General features: G+C 42.4%; 1 long non-coding RNA gene across 2 annotated transcripts in view; it reads right to left on the reverse strand.

The window, feature by feature from the left end:
• The window catches only part of LOC132348428 (uncharacterized), a 328330-nt gene extending 321353 nt beyond the window's left edge, over positions 1–6977 (reverse strand). For both annotated transcript variants that reach the window (XR_009497468.1, XR_009497467.1), the window contains exon 1: positions 6895–6977. This is a non-coding gene — a long non-coding RNA (uncharacterized LOC132348428). The remainder of the gene's footprint in view (positions 1–6894) is intronic.
• Positions 6978–15579: the final 8602 nt, after the last annotated feature.

Here is a 15579-nt window from a genome sequence, read left to right on the forward strand (position 1 = left end):
GGTCTTTCCTCAGCTGAGTCTTCAGATGAAACCCCAGCCTGGCTGACACCTTGGTTGCAGCTTGTCAGAGACCCTGAAGCAGGGAAGGCAGATAAGCTGTACCTGGATTCCTGATCACGGAAACTGTGAGATGATAAGTATGTCTTGTTTTAAGCTGTTAAATTTGAGTGTGATTATCATGCAGCAATAGATAATTAATACATAATTATCGTAAACCATTTCAAAAGATGCAGGTAACTATGCAACTCACAGAAAGAATGTTTCCTGGCATTTTCTTAACTGCACACTTACTTGATAAAGATTAAACTTCACTCTGCTAACCCGCCTGTGGCCTCTTCTGTGGACTGATTTCCTCAGACTGAAGCAAAGCATCTCTAAACACATATCCTCTTCTTTCCACTTATTTTTTTATTTCCTAAGAAAGCAAGCTAATCTCTGGGAACTAAGTGGATAATTCTCATGCGATAGATTAAAATTACTTCGTGGGCCCTGCAGCCAGATCCCAGGACCCAGCTCTGCCTGCCAGTGGGCCAGCAATAGCCCCAGGACTTGGGAAGGCACAAGCTCTGGGATCTCCTAGACCCCACCTCCACATACCAGTGAGCCAGCAGTAGCCCTGGGGCCCCCCAGGGTTCCACAATCAGCTGCCTCATGACCCAGCCTTGCCAAGTAGCAGCCAGAAGCCTCTGCACAAGGCGGGGTCTGGCAACCCACTGGACTGGGAGCCAGCTATGCCTATCAGACTCCCCACAGTAGTCATCCCACCACAGCAGAAGGACCCATGCAGCCCACAAAGGGGGCACCCCTAGAGCATATAGCCCTGGTGACCAGACGGGAGCGTGCTGCTGGGACACATAGAATGTCTCCTACAAAAGGCCACTTCTCCAAGTTCAGGAAACATAACCAACCTACCAAATATACAGAAATAAAAACAGGAAGCTAGACAAAATGATATGACAGAGGAACATGTTCCAAAAGAAAGAACAAGATAAAACCCCAGAACAAGAACTAAGTGAAGTGGAGACAGCCAATCAACCCAATAAAGAGTTCAAGGTAATGATTGTAAAGATGATCAAAGAGCTCAGGAGAGTGGACAAATAGAGTGAGAAGTTAGAAGTTTTAAAGAGAGTTAGAAAATATAAAGAACAACCAAACAGAGATGAAAAATACAATAACTGAAATGAAAGATACACTAGAAGGAATCAACAGACTAAATGATACAGAGGGATGGATCAGTGAGCTGGAAGACAGAGTAGTGGAAAACTCTTTGACACTTCACAGAAAAAAGAAAAAAGAATGAAAAGAGATGAGTACAGCTTAAGAGACTTCTAGGACAAGAAGAAGCACACTAATATTTGCACTATAGGGGTCCCAGAAGGAGAAGAGAGAGAAAAGAGGGCTGAGAACATATTTGAATATATAACAGCTGAACGCTTTCCTAACTTGGAAGGAAAAAAGACATCCAAGTCCAGGAAGCACAGAGAGTTGCAAACAGGATCAACTCAAAGAGGAACACACCAAGACACATTGCAATTAAAACGGCAATAATTAAAGATAAAGAGAGAATATTAAAAGCAGCAAGGGAAAAGCAACAAGTTACATACATGGGACTCCCATAAGGCTATCAGCTGACTTTGCAGGAGAAACTCTGTGAGCCAGAAGGGAGTGACATAATATATTTAGCGTGAAGAAAGGGGAAAACCTACAACCAAGAATACTCTACCTGACAAGGCTCTCATTCAGATTTGATGGAGGGATCAAAACTTTTACAGACAAGCAAAAGCTAAAAGAGTTCAGCACCAACAAACCAGCTTTACAAGCAATGTTAAAGGGACTTCTCTAAGTGAAAAAGAAAAGGCCACAACTAGAAACATGAAAATTACAAAAGGAAAAATCTCTTTAGTAAAGGCAAATATATAGTAAAAGTAGTAAATCAACCACAAACAAAGCTAATAGGAAAGTTAAAGGACAAAAGTAGTAAAATCATGTATATCCACAATAAGCCATTAAAGGATACACAAAACAAGTAAATGTAAAATACGTTGTCAAACACAGTAATCATAGCGCTTCCCTGGTGGCGCAGTGGTTAAGAATCCGCCTACCAATGCAGGGGACACAGGTTTGAGCCCTGGTCCAGGAAGATCCCACATGCCGCGGAGCAACTAAGCCCGTGCGCCACAACTACTGAGCCTGTGCTCTAGAGCCCGCGAGCCACAACTACTGAAGCCTGTGCACCTAGAGCCCATGCTTCGCAACAAGAGAAGCCACCACAATGAGAAGCTGGTTTTGTGGTGCTGAATTCTCTTAGCTTTTGCTTGTCTGTAAAGTTTTTGATTTCTCCATCGAATCTGAATGAGATCCTTGCCAGGTAGAGTAATCTTGGTTGTAGGTTCTTCCCTTTCATCACTTTAAGTATTTCATGCCACTCCCTTCTGGCTTGTAGAGTTTCTGCTGAGAAATCAGCTGTTAACCTTATGGGAGTTTCCTTGTATGTTATTTGTCTTTTTTCCCTTGCGGCTTTCAATAATTTTTCTTTGTCTTTGATTTTTTCCAATTTGATTACTATGTGTCTCGGTGTGTTTCTCCTTGGGTTTATCCTGTATGGGACTCTCTGCGCTTACCGGACTTGGGTGGCTATTTCCTTTCCCATGTTAGGGAAGTTTTCGACTATAATCTCTTCAAATATTTTCTCGGGTCCTTTCTCTCTCTCCTCTCCTTCTGGGACCCCTATAATGTGAATGTTGTTGCGTTTAATGTTGTCCCAGAGGTCTCTTAGGCTGTCTTCATTTCTTTTCATTCTTTTTTCTTTTTTCTGTTCCGCAGCAGTGAATTCCACCATTCTGTCTTCCAGGTCACTTATCCGTTCTTCTGCCTCAGTTATTCTGCTATTGATTCCTTCTACTGTAGTTTTCATTTCAGTTATTGTATTGTTCATCTCTGTTTGTTCTTTAATTCTTCTAAGTCTTTGTTAAACATTTCTTGCATGTTCTCGATCTTTGCCTCCATTCTTTTTCCAAGGTCCTGGATCATCTTCACTATCATTATTCTGAATTCTTTTTCTGGAAGGTTGCCTATCTCCACTTCATTTAGTTGTTTTTCTGGGGTTTTATCTTGTTCCTTCATCTGGTACATAGCCCTCTGTCTTTTCATCTTGTCTATCTTTCTGTGAATGTGGTTTCCATTCCACAGGCTGCAGGATTGTAGTTCTTCTTGCTTCTGCTGTCTGCCCTCTGGTGGATGAGGCTATCTAAGAGGCTTGTGCAAGTTTCCTGATGGGAGAGCCCATCATCTTTTTTTATAAATGAAGTTTTACTGGACTCCCCTGGTGGTGCAGTGGTTAAGAATCTGCCTGCCAATGCAGGGGACACGGGGTGGAGCCCTGGTCCGGGAAGATTTCACCTGCCATGGAGCAACTAAGCCCATGCACCACAACTACTGAAGCCCGCGCTCTAGAGCCCGCGAGCCACAACTACTGAGCCCAAGTGCTACAACTACTGAAGCCCGTGAGCCTAGAGCCCATGCTCCATAACAAAGACAAGACACCGCAATGAGAAGCACTGGCACTGCAACGAAGAGTAGCCCCCGGTCACCGCAACTAGAGAAAGCCCGCGTGCAGCAACCAAGACCCAACGCAGCCAAAAATAAATAAATTAAATAAACAAATTTTTAAAATAATAAATAAATAAATAAAGTTTTACTGAAACACAGCCACATCCACTCATTTGCATAGTGTCTACAGCTGCATTGGCAGAGTTGAGTAGCTGTGACAGAGACAAATGGCCCACAAAGCAGAAGACATTTTACTATCAGGCTCTTCACACACAAAAAATATTCATTGACCACTGTCATAGAAAAAATTAGAGAAGCTTCCAAAAAATGGCTGTATTTCTTCCCTGTATTTCTTCCCTTGGTTGTGGGGCAATGCAGGGAACATGAAAAGGGATCAGGAGACAAGGGTTCAAGTTCCAGCCCCGTGTCTGCGGTCCATGCATTAGTCAGTTCCTTTCTCTGAGTCTCAGTTTACCCATCATAATTTTAGTACATGGACTAGATTAGGTTTCTTCCAGTTCTGAGTAACATATCAACTCAAACAACTTTGGATATAACATTTATGTGAGCAGGTGTACTATTTTAATGTGAAATGTAATAGTTTCCTTTTTCTTCCCTTTGTTTATTGCTCTAGACAATAAGAAAGTCTAAGCTCGCCTTGTCTTAGAGGAAAAGAAGAACTATTTCCATTTAGGTAGGGCCGTGGGCCATTAACTTTTAGTGTACAAAAGAACCGGAAGAGAAGAAGTGGTTTGTGTAATTTTAATCATTATCACTGTCGTCGTCATCATCATCTTCATCATCATCATCATCATCATCACATACATTGTACCAACAATGTGCCAGACACTGCCCTATCCTAATGCTTTAATTCCTTTACATTTTCTTGTAAAATCCTATGAAATGGGTATTGTTACTAACCCCATTTTACCAGTGGGAAAATTGAGGTATGAAAATTAACATATTCCCCCAAATCACAAAGCTGGTAAGAAGCAGAGCCAGGTTGTGAACCCCTAGCAGTCTGGCTCCAGAGTCCTTGGTATTAACTTCCATGCTATAAAAGAAAGAAGATTCCTGTCCTTGACAAAGCAGTTTGAGCAAAAGCAAGAGGAAGAGGAGAGAGTCTCCATCTCCCTCACCCCCGTTTAGACTAGAACGATATTCCCCAAGGCTATGGAGAGGAGAGATGGGAAGGAGATGATGAGAAGGAAGAGTTAGGAAGTATGGCCAGACCACAAGCAGACTCCCTAAGATTCATGTTTCCTGAGTGTGGTCCCCATCATTAAGGGGCAGTTTTCGAGTACCCCAGAGTTGTGTGGCCTATAGATGGCCTCAGTCAAGGGACCCTACCAGCTGTCCACCCAGCAGTTGCCCATCTATGCTCAAAGCTTTGCTCAATCTGACTAATCTGCGTGTGGGTGCATGCTGTCTGGACATGGAAAGGGTGGAGGTAGAGGAAGAAGCCTCTGTACTGTATCTTTGAGGGGTTGAATGAAAACAATCTGGGGACATGCTCTCCCCAGATGGGACAGTGGTCCTTGCATCCCCAGGACCTCAGCAAAAATGAAAACTTATTGAAAGAATCCTGCGGAATGTCATGATTTTGAACCCAGAGTTGAACTACCAGTCCTGGGGACTTAAGCAACAGAAATGCATTCTTACAACAAATATTTAATAAGCACCTACTATGCGGCACACTCTGTGCAAATATTGGGCATGAGGCGTTGACCAAGATTCTTGCACAACCTGCTCCCTCCACCTGGAATTCCTTTCTGGCTCTCCTTCACCTGGCCAAATCCTTCTCAGGGTCACGATTTTGCTGGGCATTGCTTCCTCCAGGGGGTCTCCTGACCCTCCCCCAACACCAACCTGCAACCACTTGCAGCCAACTATGTTCTTTGGCAACTTCTATTTCCTATCTGACTTGAGCTTTTCAACAGTAAAATGAGAACAATAACAGGTGCCTCTAGGGTCATTTACGGGATGGAATGAGGGAATTGTGTCATGTTAAGCTCAGTGCCTGGGTCTTTAATTGCTCCCACACTGTGTTGCAATCTTCCCTCCAGACCTGTCACAGGGCCTGACAATACATGTTTGACAAACTTGGAAGGAAGAAAGGGAAGGAGGGACACAATCTTTGACAAAGATTTCCCAGAGTAAAGGGAGAGATAGATGTGCACACAAAGAACTAGAGCCTAATATAAAAGATGCTATAAAGGAAACATTGACAGTGTCCCATGGAATCAAAGAAGAAACAGCCATTGATGGCTGGTGGCATTGAACATTTCACAAAGAAGGTGATGGCTGACTGAGGAGTAGGAGCTTGCAAAGCAGAGCAGACAGATTAGGGCTTTCCAGGCAAGGAGAGTGCACAGTTGATGAATCCCAAGCACAAGGATTTAATTCTTACAAAGAGTAGTGGGTTAAAAAAAATAAGTAGAAGCAGTAGATGTGTTTAAGGAACATATGGCCTTAACAAGAAAATGAGATAAAGAGATAAAGATAGTATGAAAAAGTATGACTATTTTACCTTTAGTAAATAACATAAAAAAGCAGAGAACGCTGAGAGATTATCAGTGATTTTCATGTCTTAAATTAGCAGCAATCAGTACCATACAACTCATTTTCCATTTGCTGTCTCAAGCCTGCAGGAAATTTTTTCAGGATCTCCCTCCCCTGCATCTGCAATAAGATGCTTACAAATTCGTTTTGCTTTGTAACAAATAACATGCATGCTAAGGGGCATTTTTTCCTCTCTCTAAATGTACATCCATCCAAATGGGCCTTTTCTGATTTCATGACTTGAATCTGTTAATGTGCACCCCCTCAGGGTCTCTCTTCTGCCACAGAGACACAGAGCTTGTAAAGCCCTATTCATTTGATGCCCTTAATAGTTGCTGATATTTATGTGTGCCAGGCATGATGATCTGTGCCTTAGAACTATAACTATTACATCATGTAATCCTCACAGCCTCCCTGTGAACATACAAGCAGCCTGGAAATGCTTCTACGATGGCATTTATCCTCAGATGATAGACGAAGAGCATGAGGGTCAGAAATGTGAATGTACCCAAGGTCGCCCCACTAGCAAGTGACAGAGCCGGGATTTGAACCCAGGGCTGTCTGACTCCAGAGAAAGAGCTTTCAACCATAAAGCTATGCTGCCAACTCCACTTGGAGATGGGGTTTGGTGCCAAAGCACTCTGAAGCACAGATCTGCTTTCCCTCTGCAAGGCTCACTGCAGAATCTCTGCTCCTGCCCCACTGCCTCATCACCTCCCTCTTCCACTCCCAGCCTCCAGTTTCCTCCAACCACACCCAACAGAGGGGCTCACATTTGCTTACCTAGAACCAAGATTCCTCTTCCTCCAAGAAGATGTTTAGCGCCTTTGCAGCTTTATGACGTAGATGTTAACACACCATCTCCTAACAGAGGCAGAGATGGAACAGTCTCTAAGTGGCATTATTTATTTGACCCACGTAATAACTGACAGCATTTTTTAAGCGCTTACTACGTCTGAACTGAGCTCAGTGCTTTGTGTGCATTAGTTCATGGGACTTCCCCAGCTACCAGAGGCTGTGGGTACTCTTAAAGCCCCGTTTCACAGATGAGGAAACTAAGGTGCAAGCGCTATTCTCTCCTAAAAGTTGGTGCTGAGTGGGATAGTCTCCACTCGAACTGTTCTTCCTGGGGAAGCAGACATTCGCATTCATTGCTACCGGGAGCACAAATGGCTACTGTCCCCATGGAGGGAAATTTGGCAATATCTATCAGAATCATAAATGCATATACAATTTGACCCAGCAATTCCACATCTGGAAATTTATCCTAAATATACGTAACATCATGCATGTACAAGGTTATTCACTGCAGTGTGTATAGCTTAAGAAATAATTGGAAGCAACCCACTGTCCATCTAGAGTAGACTGGTTAAATAGTATAGTGCAAAGCATAATAGGGTACTCCGTGGCTAGAAATAAAGAATGAGGAAGCTCTCTATGTGCTGATATGGAATGATCTCCAGGGTATATTAATAAATAAGAAACAAAAGCAAAAAATTCAAGGTGCAAAACTGTGTGAGATAAGAGGTGAAATTGGTATTGCTGATATATAGAAAGGAACTCTGTATAATACATAAAAATGATGGCAGTGATTTATTGTCAAGGGGAATGGGGGGCAGGTAGATAGAGACAGGAATGGGAGGAAGAGTTTTCACTGTTTTGTTTTTTTTTTTAGTTTTTAGTTTTTTAACCATGCGAATGTATTGTCTATACTCCAAAAAATAAGTAAAAGAAAATGTGTTCACAAAAAGAAGTTGTCCTGGGCTTCCCTGGTGGCGCAGTGGTTGAGAGTCTGCCTGCTAATGCAGGGGACACGGGTTCGAGCCCTGGTCTGGGAAGATCCCACATGCCGCGGAGCAGCTAGGCCCGTGAGCCACAACTACTGAGCCTGTGCGTCTGGAGCCTGTGCTCCGCAACGGGAGAGGCCGCGACAGTGAGAGGCCCGCGCACCGCGATGAAGAGTGGCCCCCGCTTGCCACAACTGGAGAAAGCCCTTGCACAGAAACGAAGACCCAACATAGCAATAAATCAATCAATCAATAAATAAATCTTTAAAAAAAAAAAAAAAAAGAAGTTGTCCTAAGTTGGGCCAATAAAGAAAATTATCTGCATCTTATATTAAAGGTAAATTTTGGCTCTGCAAGAGCCCTAAGCCTTCAGAATATTGCTTGTGCTGACATCTTGATCAGATATTTCTACATCAGACTGGATTTTACACCTCTCTTTCCCTGTCACAACACCCACTCCTAAATGGAAAATTTAGAGCTAAATCCTCCAAAAAATTTTTTTGCAAAGGGACCATGGTTATATTCTTATTTTGCACATCAGATGATTTTAACCAGCTTTACATCCCCCCTCCAAATGCCGGTGTTACTGAAATGTAAAGGATTACATTAATAGCAGCTGCATTTCAATAATTGATGGTCTGTTTGCTTAACATTCAGTTATTACTTGATATAAGCCTCTAGTGCAAAATATTCTCTGCTAATAGCTCAAATAAAATTGCTCAAGTAAGGTTGGGTGGTTCGTTGTTGACTTTTTTATCCAACACCATAGCATTTACCTAGTTCTTTATCTGTGGATAAGAATATTTGAGAATAGGTGTTTGTAGCAATGCTTTTGGTCCACAAAACCCAAACCAACCATTATTAGGAAAATAATACTTGCATCCTTAAATAAAATGGAAAAGCCTACCACTCTGACTCATAAGAGTCTTAGCTCTTAGTACTATTCACAGAACAGTCAAATCAGAAGTGAGAAAATACTGCCCAGATCAGAAATATGGAGAAAAGTTCCCACAAGCATCAAAAGAAGATGGGTTATGCACTTCAAGATGCCGTCCAGGTGTTAAAGCCCAGAAGCTCTTCCTCAAATCCCTCTTCCCCCACACACACCTGTAGGACAACCCTCAGACCTGAACAACAGGGGGCACCTCTATCACTTGGGATCTGTACCTAGCACCATCAAAGCATGACCCATTACCCAAAACAGCCACTCTGAAGAGCAATACCATTCAAGCCCCAGAGAAACACCTCTCCAAGATCTTGACCTCTGTCCTCAAAACGGAAGGCAACTGTGTCAAACGGCTTGAACACTGGGGTGTGGTGCCAATGCCAAAGCAGAGATGGGCACTGCAGGGGGGGTGCCGGGGTGGTCTGAGTGGCAGGAGCGCTTAGGTGAGAGAGAGGACAAATGAACTAACTTGTCAGGAACTCTCTCTCGGATAGAGTCACTGCGATAGATTCTTGCACAACATAGCACCATTTCCCCATGGTGATGACAGCTTATTTCTAGCTTCCCTTTGTGTTCCAATTTGTGGCTCTGGACCTTTGCAGGAATCAGTATGGCATTTGCAATCGCTGCACGTGGTGGCTGAGAAAAATGCTAGAGTACTAAATAATTCATATTACTCTTAATTTTGTATATGTAGAAGTCTGGGTATAACATAGGACCATAATACTGATTCTTGGCATTGATGACTGAATGGACATGGAAAATTAGAATTATGAATAGTTTTTAAATAAAAACATGGAATAAGATCTAATTAAAATGCTAAAAATTAAATTTTGAATATTTCAATATTTGACTATTAAATATTAAAGTATTCAAATACTGACTTTCAATATTTGAATATTTAAATTATTCACATTTATTTATAATTTGTATTTTACCTTTTAATTTTAATAAATTATTTTGACTACCGCAGGAAGAAATAACTTTTTTTAAAACACATCAGTAATAATTTTAATTTTTAAATTTTTACCTTTAATATATTTTCTTGGTGAAACTATATCCAAATATTGAATATTTTTAATCCAATTATATTTCATTTATAATCACAAAATCATTACTGTCAATAAACACAAATTAGTGAAAATCTTGATTATAAAAACACTATTAGTGATTTTGCTAAAATTAAGGCAAGAAAAAGAAATTTTAAGGAAAATATAATTTATGAATTATAGGTGTCTTTTCTTACTCATCCAAACATTGCCAGCCAGCCCACTTACAGACTATCCAGAAAGCATCCAATAATTTAATTGAATAGTCTTAAATACTGTGCCAACTTTTGGTCATATAAAAATCTTCGCTTTGGGGGAGTTCCCTGGTGGCCTAGTGGTTAGGATTCAGTGCTTTCACTGTGGAGGCCTGGGTTCAATCCCTGGTCAGGAAACAATCCCACATGCTGCACAGCATGGCCAAAATACCAAAAAAACAAAACAAAACAAAACAAAAACCTTAGCTTTATTTGAATTTTTTAATTTTGTCATTATGAAAGTTTATTTACCAAGGTAGGAGGATAAAACAGATATTGATTTACATTTAAATATGTAAACATACAGTATGTGAGCCTCCGTTTGTACTCTTAACTCAAACCCTACAAATAGCAGGTGGTGACCTGCACATCTGGACCTGTGGTCTAGCTGTGAGAGATAGAGTAACAATTGCATCCTTGAGCACATTTTCCAAAAAAATGCTCCTTCTAGGTAATATAGGGTTGGCCAAAAAGTTAGTTCGGGTTTTTCCATAAGAGGTATTGGAAAAACCCAAACGAGCTTTTTGGCCAACCCAGCATACTGATGGAAAGGTCATTAAGACTATGATTAAACAATATGATGGAAACTATGAGGATGGCTATAATCAAAAAAAGAGATAATAACAAGTATTGGTGAAGATATAGAGAACACAGTGCTGTTGGGAATGTAATGTGGTACAGCCACTTTGAAAAACAGTCTGGTAGTTCCTCAAAAGGTTAAACATAGAGATACCACATGACCCTGCAATTCCATTCCTAGGTATATATCCAAGAGAAATGAAAACATACGTCCACACAAAACCTTGTGACAAATGATTATTATAGCCAAAAATTGGAAACAATCCAAATGTCTATCAACAGATGAATGGATGAATAAAATGTGGTATGTCCATACAATGGAATATTATTCAGCCATAAAAAGGAACAAAGCACTGATGCATGCTCCAGCATGGTAAACCTTGAAAACATGATGCTAAGTGAAATAAACCAGTTGCAAAGACCATATATTGTATGATTTCAATTACATGTAATGTCCGGAATAGGCGAATCTATGGAAACAGAAAGTACATTAGTGGTTGCCCAGGGCTGGGAGGTTGGTGAGAAATGGGGAGTGACTGCTAATGGGTACGGGGATTCTTCTTTGGCATGAAACTGTTCTAAAATTGATTGTGGTACGGTTGCACAACACTGTGAATATACTAAAAACCACTGGACTGTACACCTTAAATCGGTAATGAATTATATCACAAAACTGTAAAAAAAAAAAAAATCAGTAGGAGAAAACAGGGCAATCAAAAAGCTTTGTCTTTGCTCTAGCCTGGTGCCCTGCACCTTTGTCCTTGGCCTGCCCTGTGGGCTGGCTCCCTGCCCCCATGTCAGCATCCCACCACCTTTTGAAGGGTGGTGAAATTCCCCTCTAATCCCCACCACAATTTAACACAGAATTAACCTGAAACATGTGCGTGAGCATTAAACTTAGCCCGGCACATCATCTCCCACAGACTAGAAAGAGCCAGTGAAAATGAAATATTGTTCTCTAAGCTAATATGTAATCTTCACAGACACCATCTTATTAAAGTCTGAGAAGCCATGCCTTAGGACAAGCCCAGCTGTCGATTTAGAGGCCTGATTGCAGTTCCTTGTATTAGTGGTCTCAGTTATTTTGCCTCAGGTCTCAATGCCAACGCCGCCACCCTCTGCCTCCCCTTCCCCCTTCCCCCCCAACCCGCCCCAGAGCTGGTCCCCTCTAATTCCCTAGACTCTCCCTGCGGGGATGGGGGTGGGGATTGCTTTTCTCGCCAGCCCTAGGCCTGTGTGTATTAAGGGGACCACGTGCTTGGATTTGATGGAAGTGGCAGCTTAGACACGTAAGCTCCTCACATACGGATGAATAATCACAGATAAAAACTACTTTCAAATATGATTAGGCTCTAGCGGAGACAGACAGAGGCCATAGGGAGCACAGCTCGCAAAGAGCGAGGAACTAAGCTTCTGCCGCCTAGAATAGGCGATTAAGGCCTCCGCAAGGACCCCTGGGACCTTCCTAGGGAAAATATTACAATGATTCAGTAACATTCTGCGCGCCTCTCTTTCCAGCTCTCCCGCCCTAAGCCTTGTGCTGCTTCTTTCTGCAGATTGTCGTGTTCCTCTGGGAACAAGGCGGCTCTTCCCACTGTGACTTCTCAGGTCTTTAATCAAGGCCGCCTGTCACTGACACCCATGTGGAAATCCAGTAGGGTTTCTATTTGCCATGCTTTCTTCTAGCTGATAGTAACGTGTGTTTCATTACTGATGAATGCGCTTCTTGCCTTTGTCCCCACCGTATGAAAGCCCCAAAATAATAGCTAAAACCCAAGCAAGATTATGTACCAGCCACTTTAAACACTTCACATATATTAGCTTATGGAACCTTCATAACAATCATATGAGCTAGGAACTATTACTATTTCCCTTTTTACAGATGGGGAAACCCAGTCAACCATCTGGCCCAGCAAGCTGAAAATATTTACTACCTGGTCCTTTCCAGAAAAAGGTTGTCAACCCTTAGTCTAGAAACTTCCCAGTACCGGGACTTCCCTGGTGGTCCAGTGGTTAAGACTCTGTGCTCTCAATGCAGGGAGCCCAGATTCTATCCCCGGTCAGGGAACTAGATCCTGCATGCCGCAACTAAGACTGGGTGTAGTCAAATAAATAAATATTTAAAAAAAAGAAAGAAAGAAAGAAAGAAAAGAAACTTCCCAGTACCAAATAGGACCAGGATCCTTTAGGAAGACCTTATCACAGAGTCTCACTGAAGCCATTCAACTAGTGACCATTCATTCATTCATTCATTCAACAAATGCTTCTTGAGTACCTACTATGTACAAGGCACTGTGCTAGGCGTTTGGGGTTTACAAGGATGTACAAAACTAGGCAGGTGCCCCGGCCCTGTGGAGCTTAGCTTCTGAGGGGAAGACAGAAATGAGTACGATAATCACCTAAATAAAACGGAAAATTCCAAGTGGGATGAGCACCACACAGGAAACTTATGTGGCACCTTGGGAACATTCAACAGTGGGATTTTACCCAGACTGGGGTGCATGGTCCAGGAAGACATTCCTCAGGAAAGGACCCTAGTTTAACCCTAAAGGATGAGAAGGGGATAACTGGGTGAGGAGGAGAGCCGTGTGTTCCAGGCAAGTCTTTGACGGAAGGGGGCACGTCACCCTCCAGGCACTGAAAGGTGGACAGCGTGGCTGGGCTGCAACAGGGAAGGGAGGTTTGTTCAAGATGAGCCCAGGAGCCAGCCGAGGCCAGAGCACACAGGGCCTGCAGGCAACCTGACAGCAGGTGCCTAACGCCCAACGAGAGAAGGTGACACTCAAGTAGAGGCCAGAATGATAAGAACAGGTCAAGCACAGGGAGGCCATGGGAGAAGTACTGCAGATAAAGGGAACAGCCCATATACTGTGTACCGATTCCAGAGGGGGAAATGTACCTTTGCAATGGAGAGGTCTGGTGTTACCTCTTTAACGCAGGGCTCAAGATTGGCATCACCAAGGGGGGGAACAAAAAGACATTTATGTACCTCCTGGCATGATGCATGTGAAATACATGGTATCACCTTGAAGCATGCTTGCCAGAATGTTTCACTTCAATCTAATCAAGGCTCTGAAGGAAACTTCCAGTTTACAGGAAATGCAGGGGATAGAGGAACAAGTTAAACAACACCAAGAGGAAACCTTAGACAAATCCTGATGTGGGACATTCTCCAAGACATCCAGCCAAGATTTTTCAAAGAGTCAATGCCTTACACTTCAGTTTAAGAAGAAGAATTTTAAGCCAATGTCATTTACAAAGGGGATCTCTGTGAGACTCTCTATATAAAGACATCACAGATCAGAAAAGAAACACTTTGTCAGACCACATTCCTCCATTTTTCTTTCAAAAAATATGATCTCTGCGTGTGTAGATGATCAACACTTGCCCTCTGCTCCTCAGGCAGCCAAGATTCCAGCGGGAAAGAGAAGTACGATGCTGAATTCCAGATCAGGCTCTGCCCAGAAAAAAATGGAGATGGCTGGGAATGGGGCCACGGCTGATGAATTCCACTTCCTTCTGGCCCTCGGCTTGGGGCTGGGAGACCAATATTGCTACCAACTCAGTCTTTTTAAATTTAGTTCCTTCTATATATTTTTTAAAATATTTATTTATTTATTTGGCTGCACCGGATCTTAGTTGCGGCACGTGGGATCTTCGTTGCCACGTGCGGGATCTTTGTTGCCGCATGCGGGATCTAGTTCCTGACCAGGGATACAACCTGGGCGCCCTGCATTGGGAGCGTGGAGTCTTAGACACTGGACCACCAGGGAAGTCCCACTTCTTCCATATTTTTAACTAATGCAAACTTTTGAAGAAGATATTGCTTTGGGGACATTTATAACAGCTGTAAAGATCTCTATTAACCACCCTTTATCAGTGAGATAAAGACCAGCTGTTTCACTAATTGCCCTTAACTGCTTGGGCTTGATTATTAATGAATGCCCTTGCCTTGAGTTCAAACAGCTTAATTAGCTAAAGTTAAGTGTTCCCAATAAATTTACTAACCTATGATAAGCTTTTCTTTAATAGGAAGGGAGCAGTTCTTAATTAAATAGAATAATTTACAACTCCACATCTACTATAAGTAATGGTTGCCTCGCTACCATGTTACCTAATTAGATGATATTGAAACTCTTCCAGAGAGGAACTGACGGTACAGTTGAACATGCCCTTGGACAAACCAATTTGTTAGCCGCCCACCAGCATGTGCATGTGGAGTCGTGGACAGATCATGGCATTGGCTTCTGGGTCAGAATCTCCTTTCTGCCACTCACAAGGCGCCTGCTGCCTCACCTATAAAATGGGAACCTAACTGTCTGCAGAGCCTGTGGGGGGTAGATTGGATAGCATTTGCAATCACTCAAAGAATGAAGAAAAAGACAAGTTAATGCCCTCTTTAAACCCCTAAGGGGGCCATATTTTTATAGGCAAAATTATTCCCAGCAGAGATCTGTCTGGATAACATGCACAAAAAACAAATCCCTCCAGTGTAATCATGAAAAAAGCATCCAGCAAACCCAGACTGGGGAACTTTCTACAGGATACCTGGCCGGTAGACTCAAGACTGTCAGGTCATAAAAATAAAGGAAGAGTGAAAAAGTGTCACAGACCATTGGTGACTGGGGAATCATGACAATTAAATGCAATGTGGTATCCTGGATTGGATCCTGGACAGAAAGAGGGCATTAATGGAAAAACTGGCAAAATCCAAATAAAGTCTGGAGTTTAGTTAATAGCAAAGTGCCAGTGTCTGTTTCTGAGTTTTAACAAATGTACTCTGGTGATGTCAGATGTTAACAATGAAGGAAACTGGAGGTGGGGGGGGGGTGTGTATAATATGGGAACTCTCT

This window comes from Balaenoptera ricei, chromosome 15 (genome assembly GCF_028023285.1).
Source record: "Balaenoptera ricei isolate mBalRic1 chromosome 15, mBalRic1.hap2, whole genome shotgun sequence".
NCBI lineage: Eukaryota > Metazoa > Chordata > Mammalia > Artiodactyla > Balaenopteridae > Balaenoptera > Balaenoptera ricei.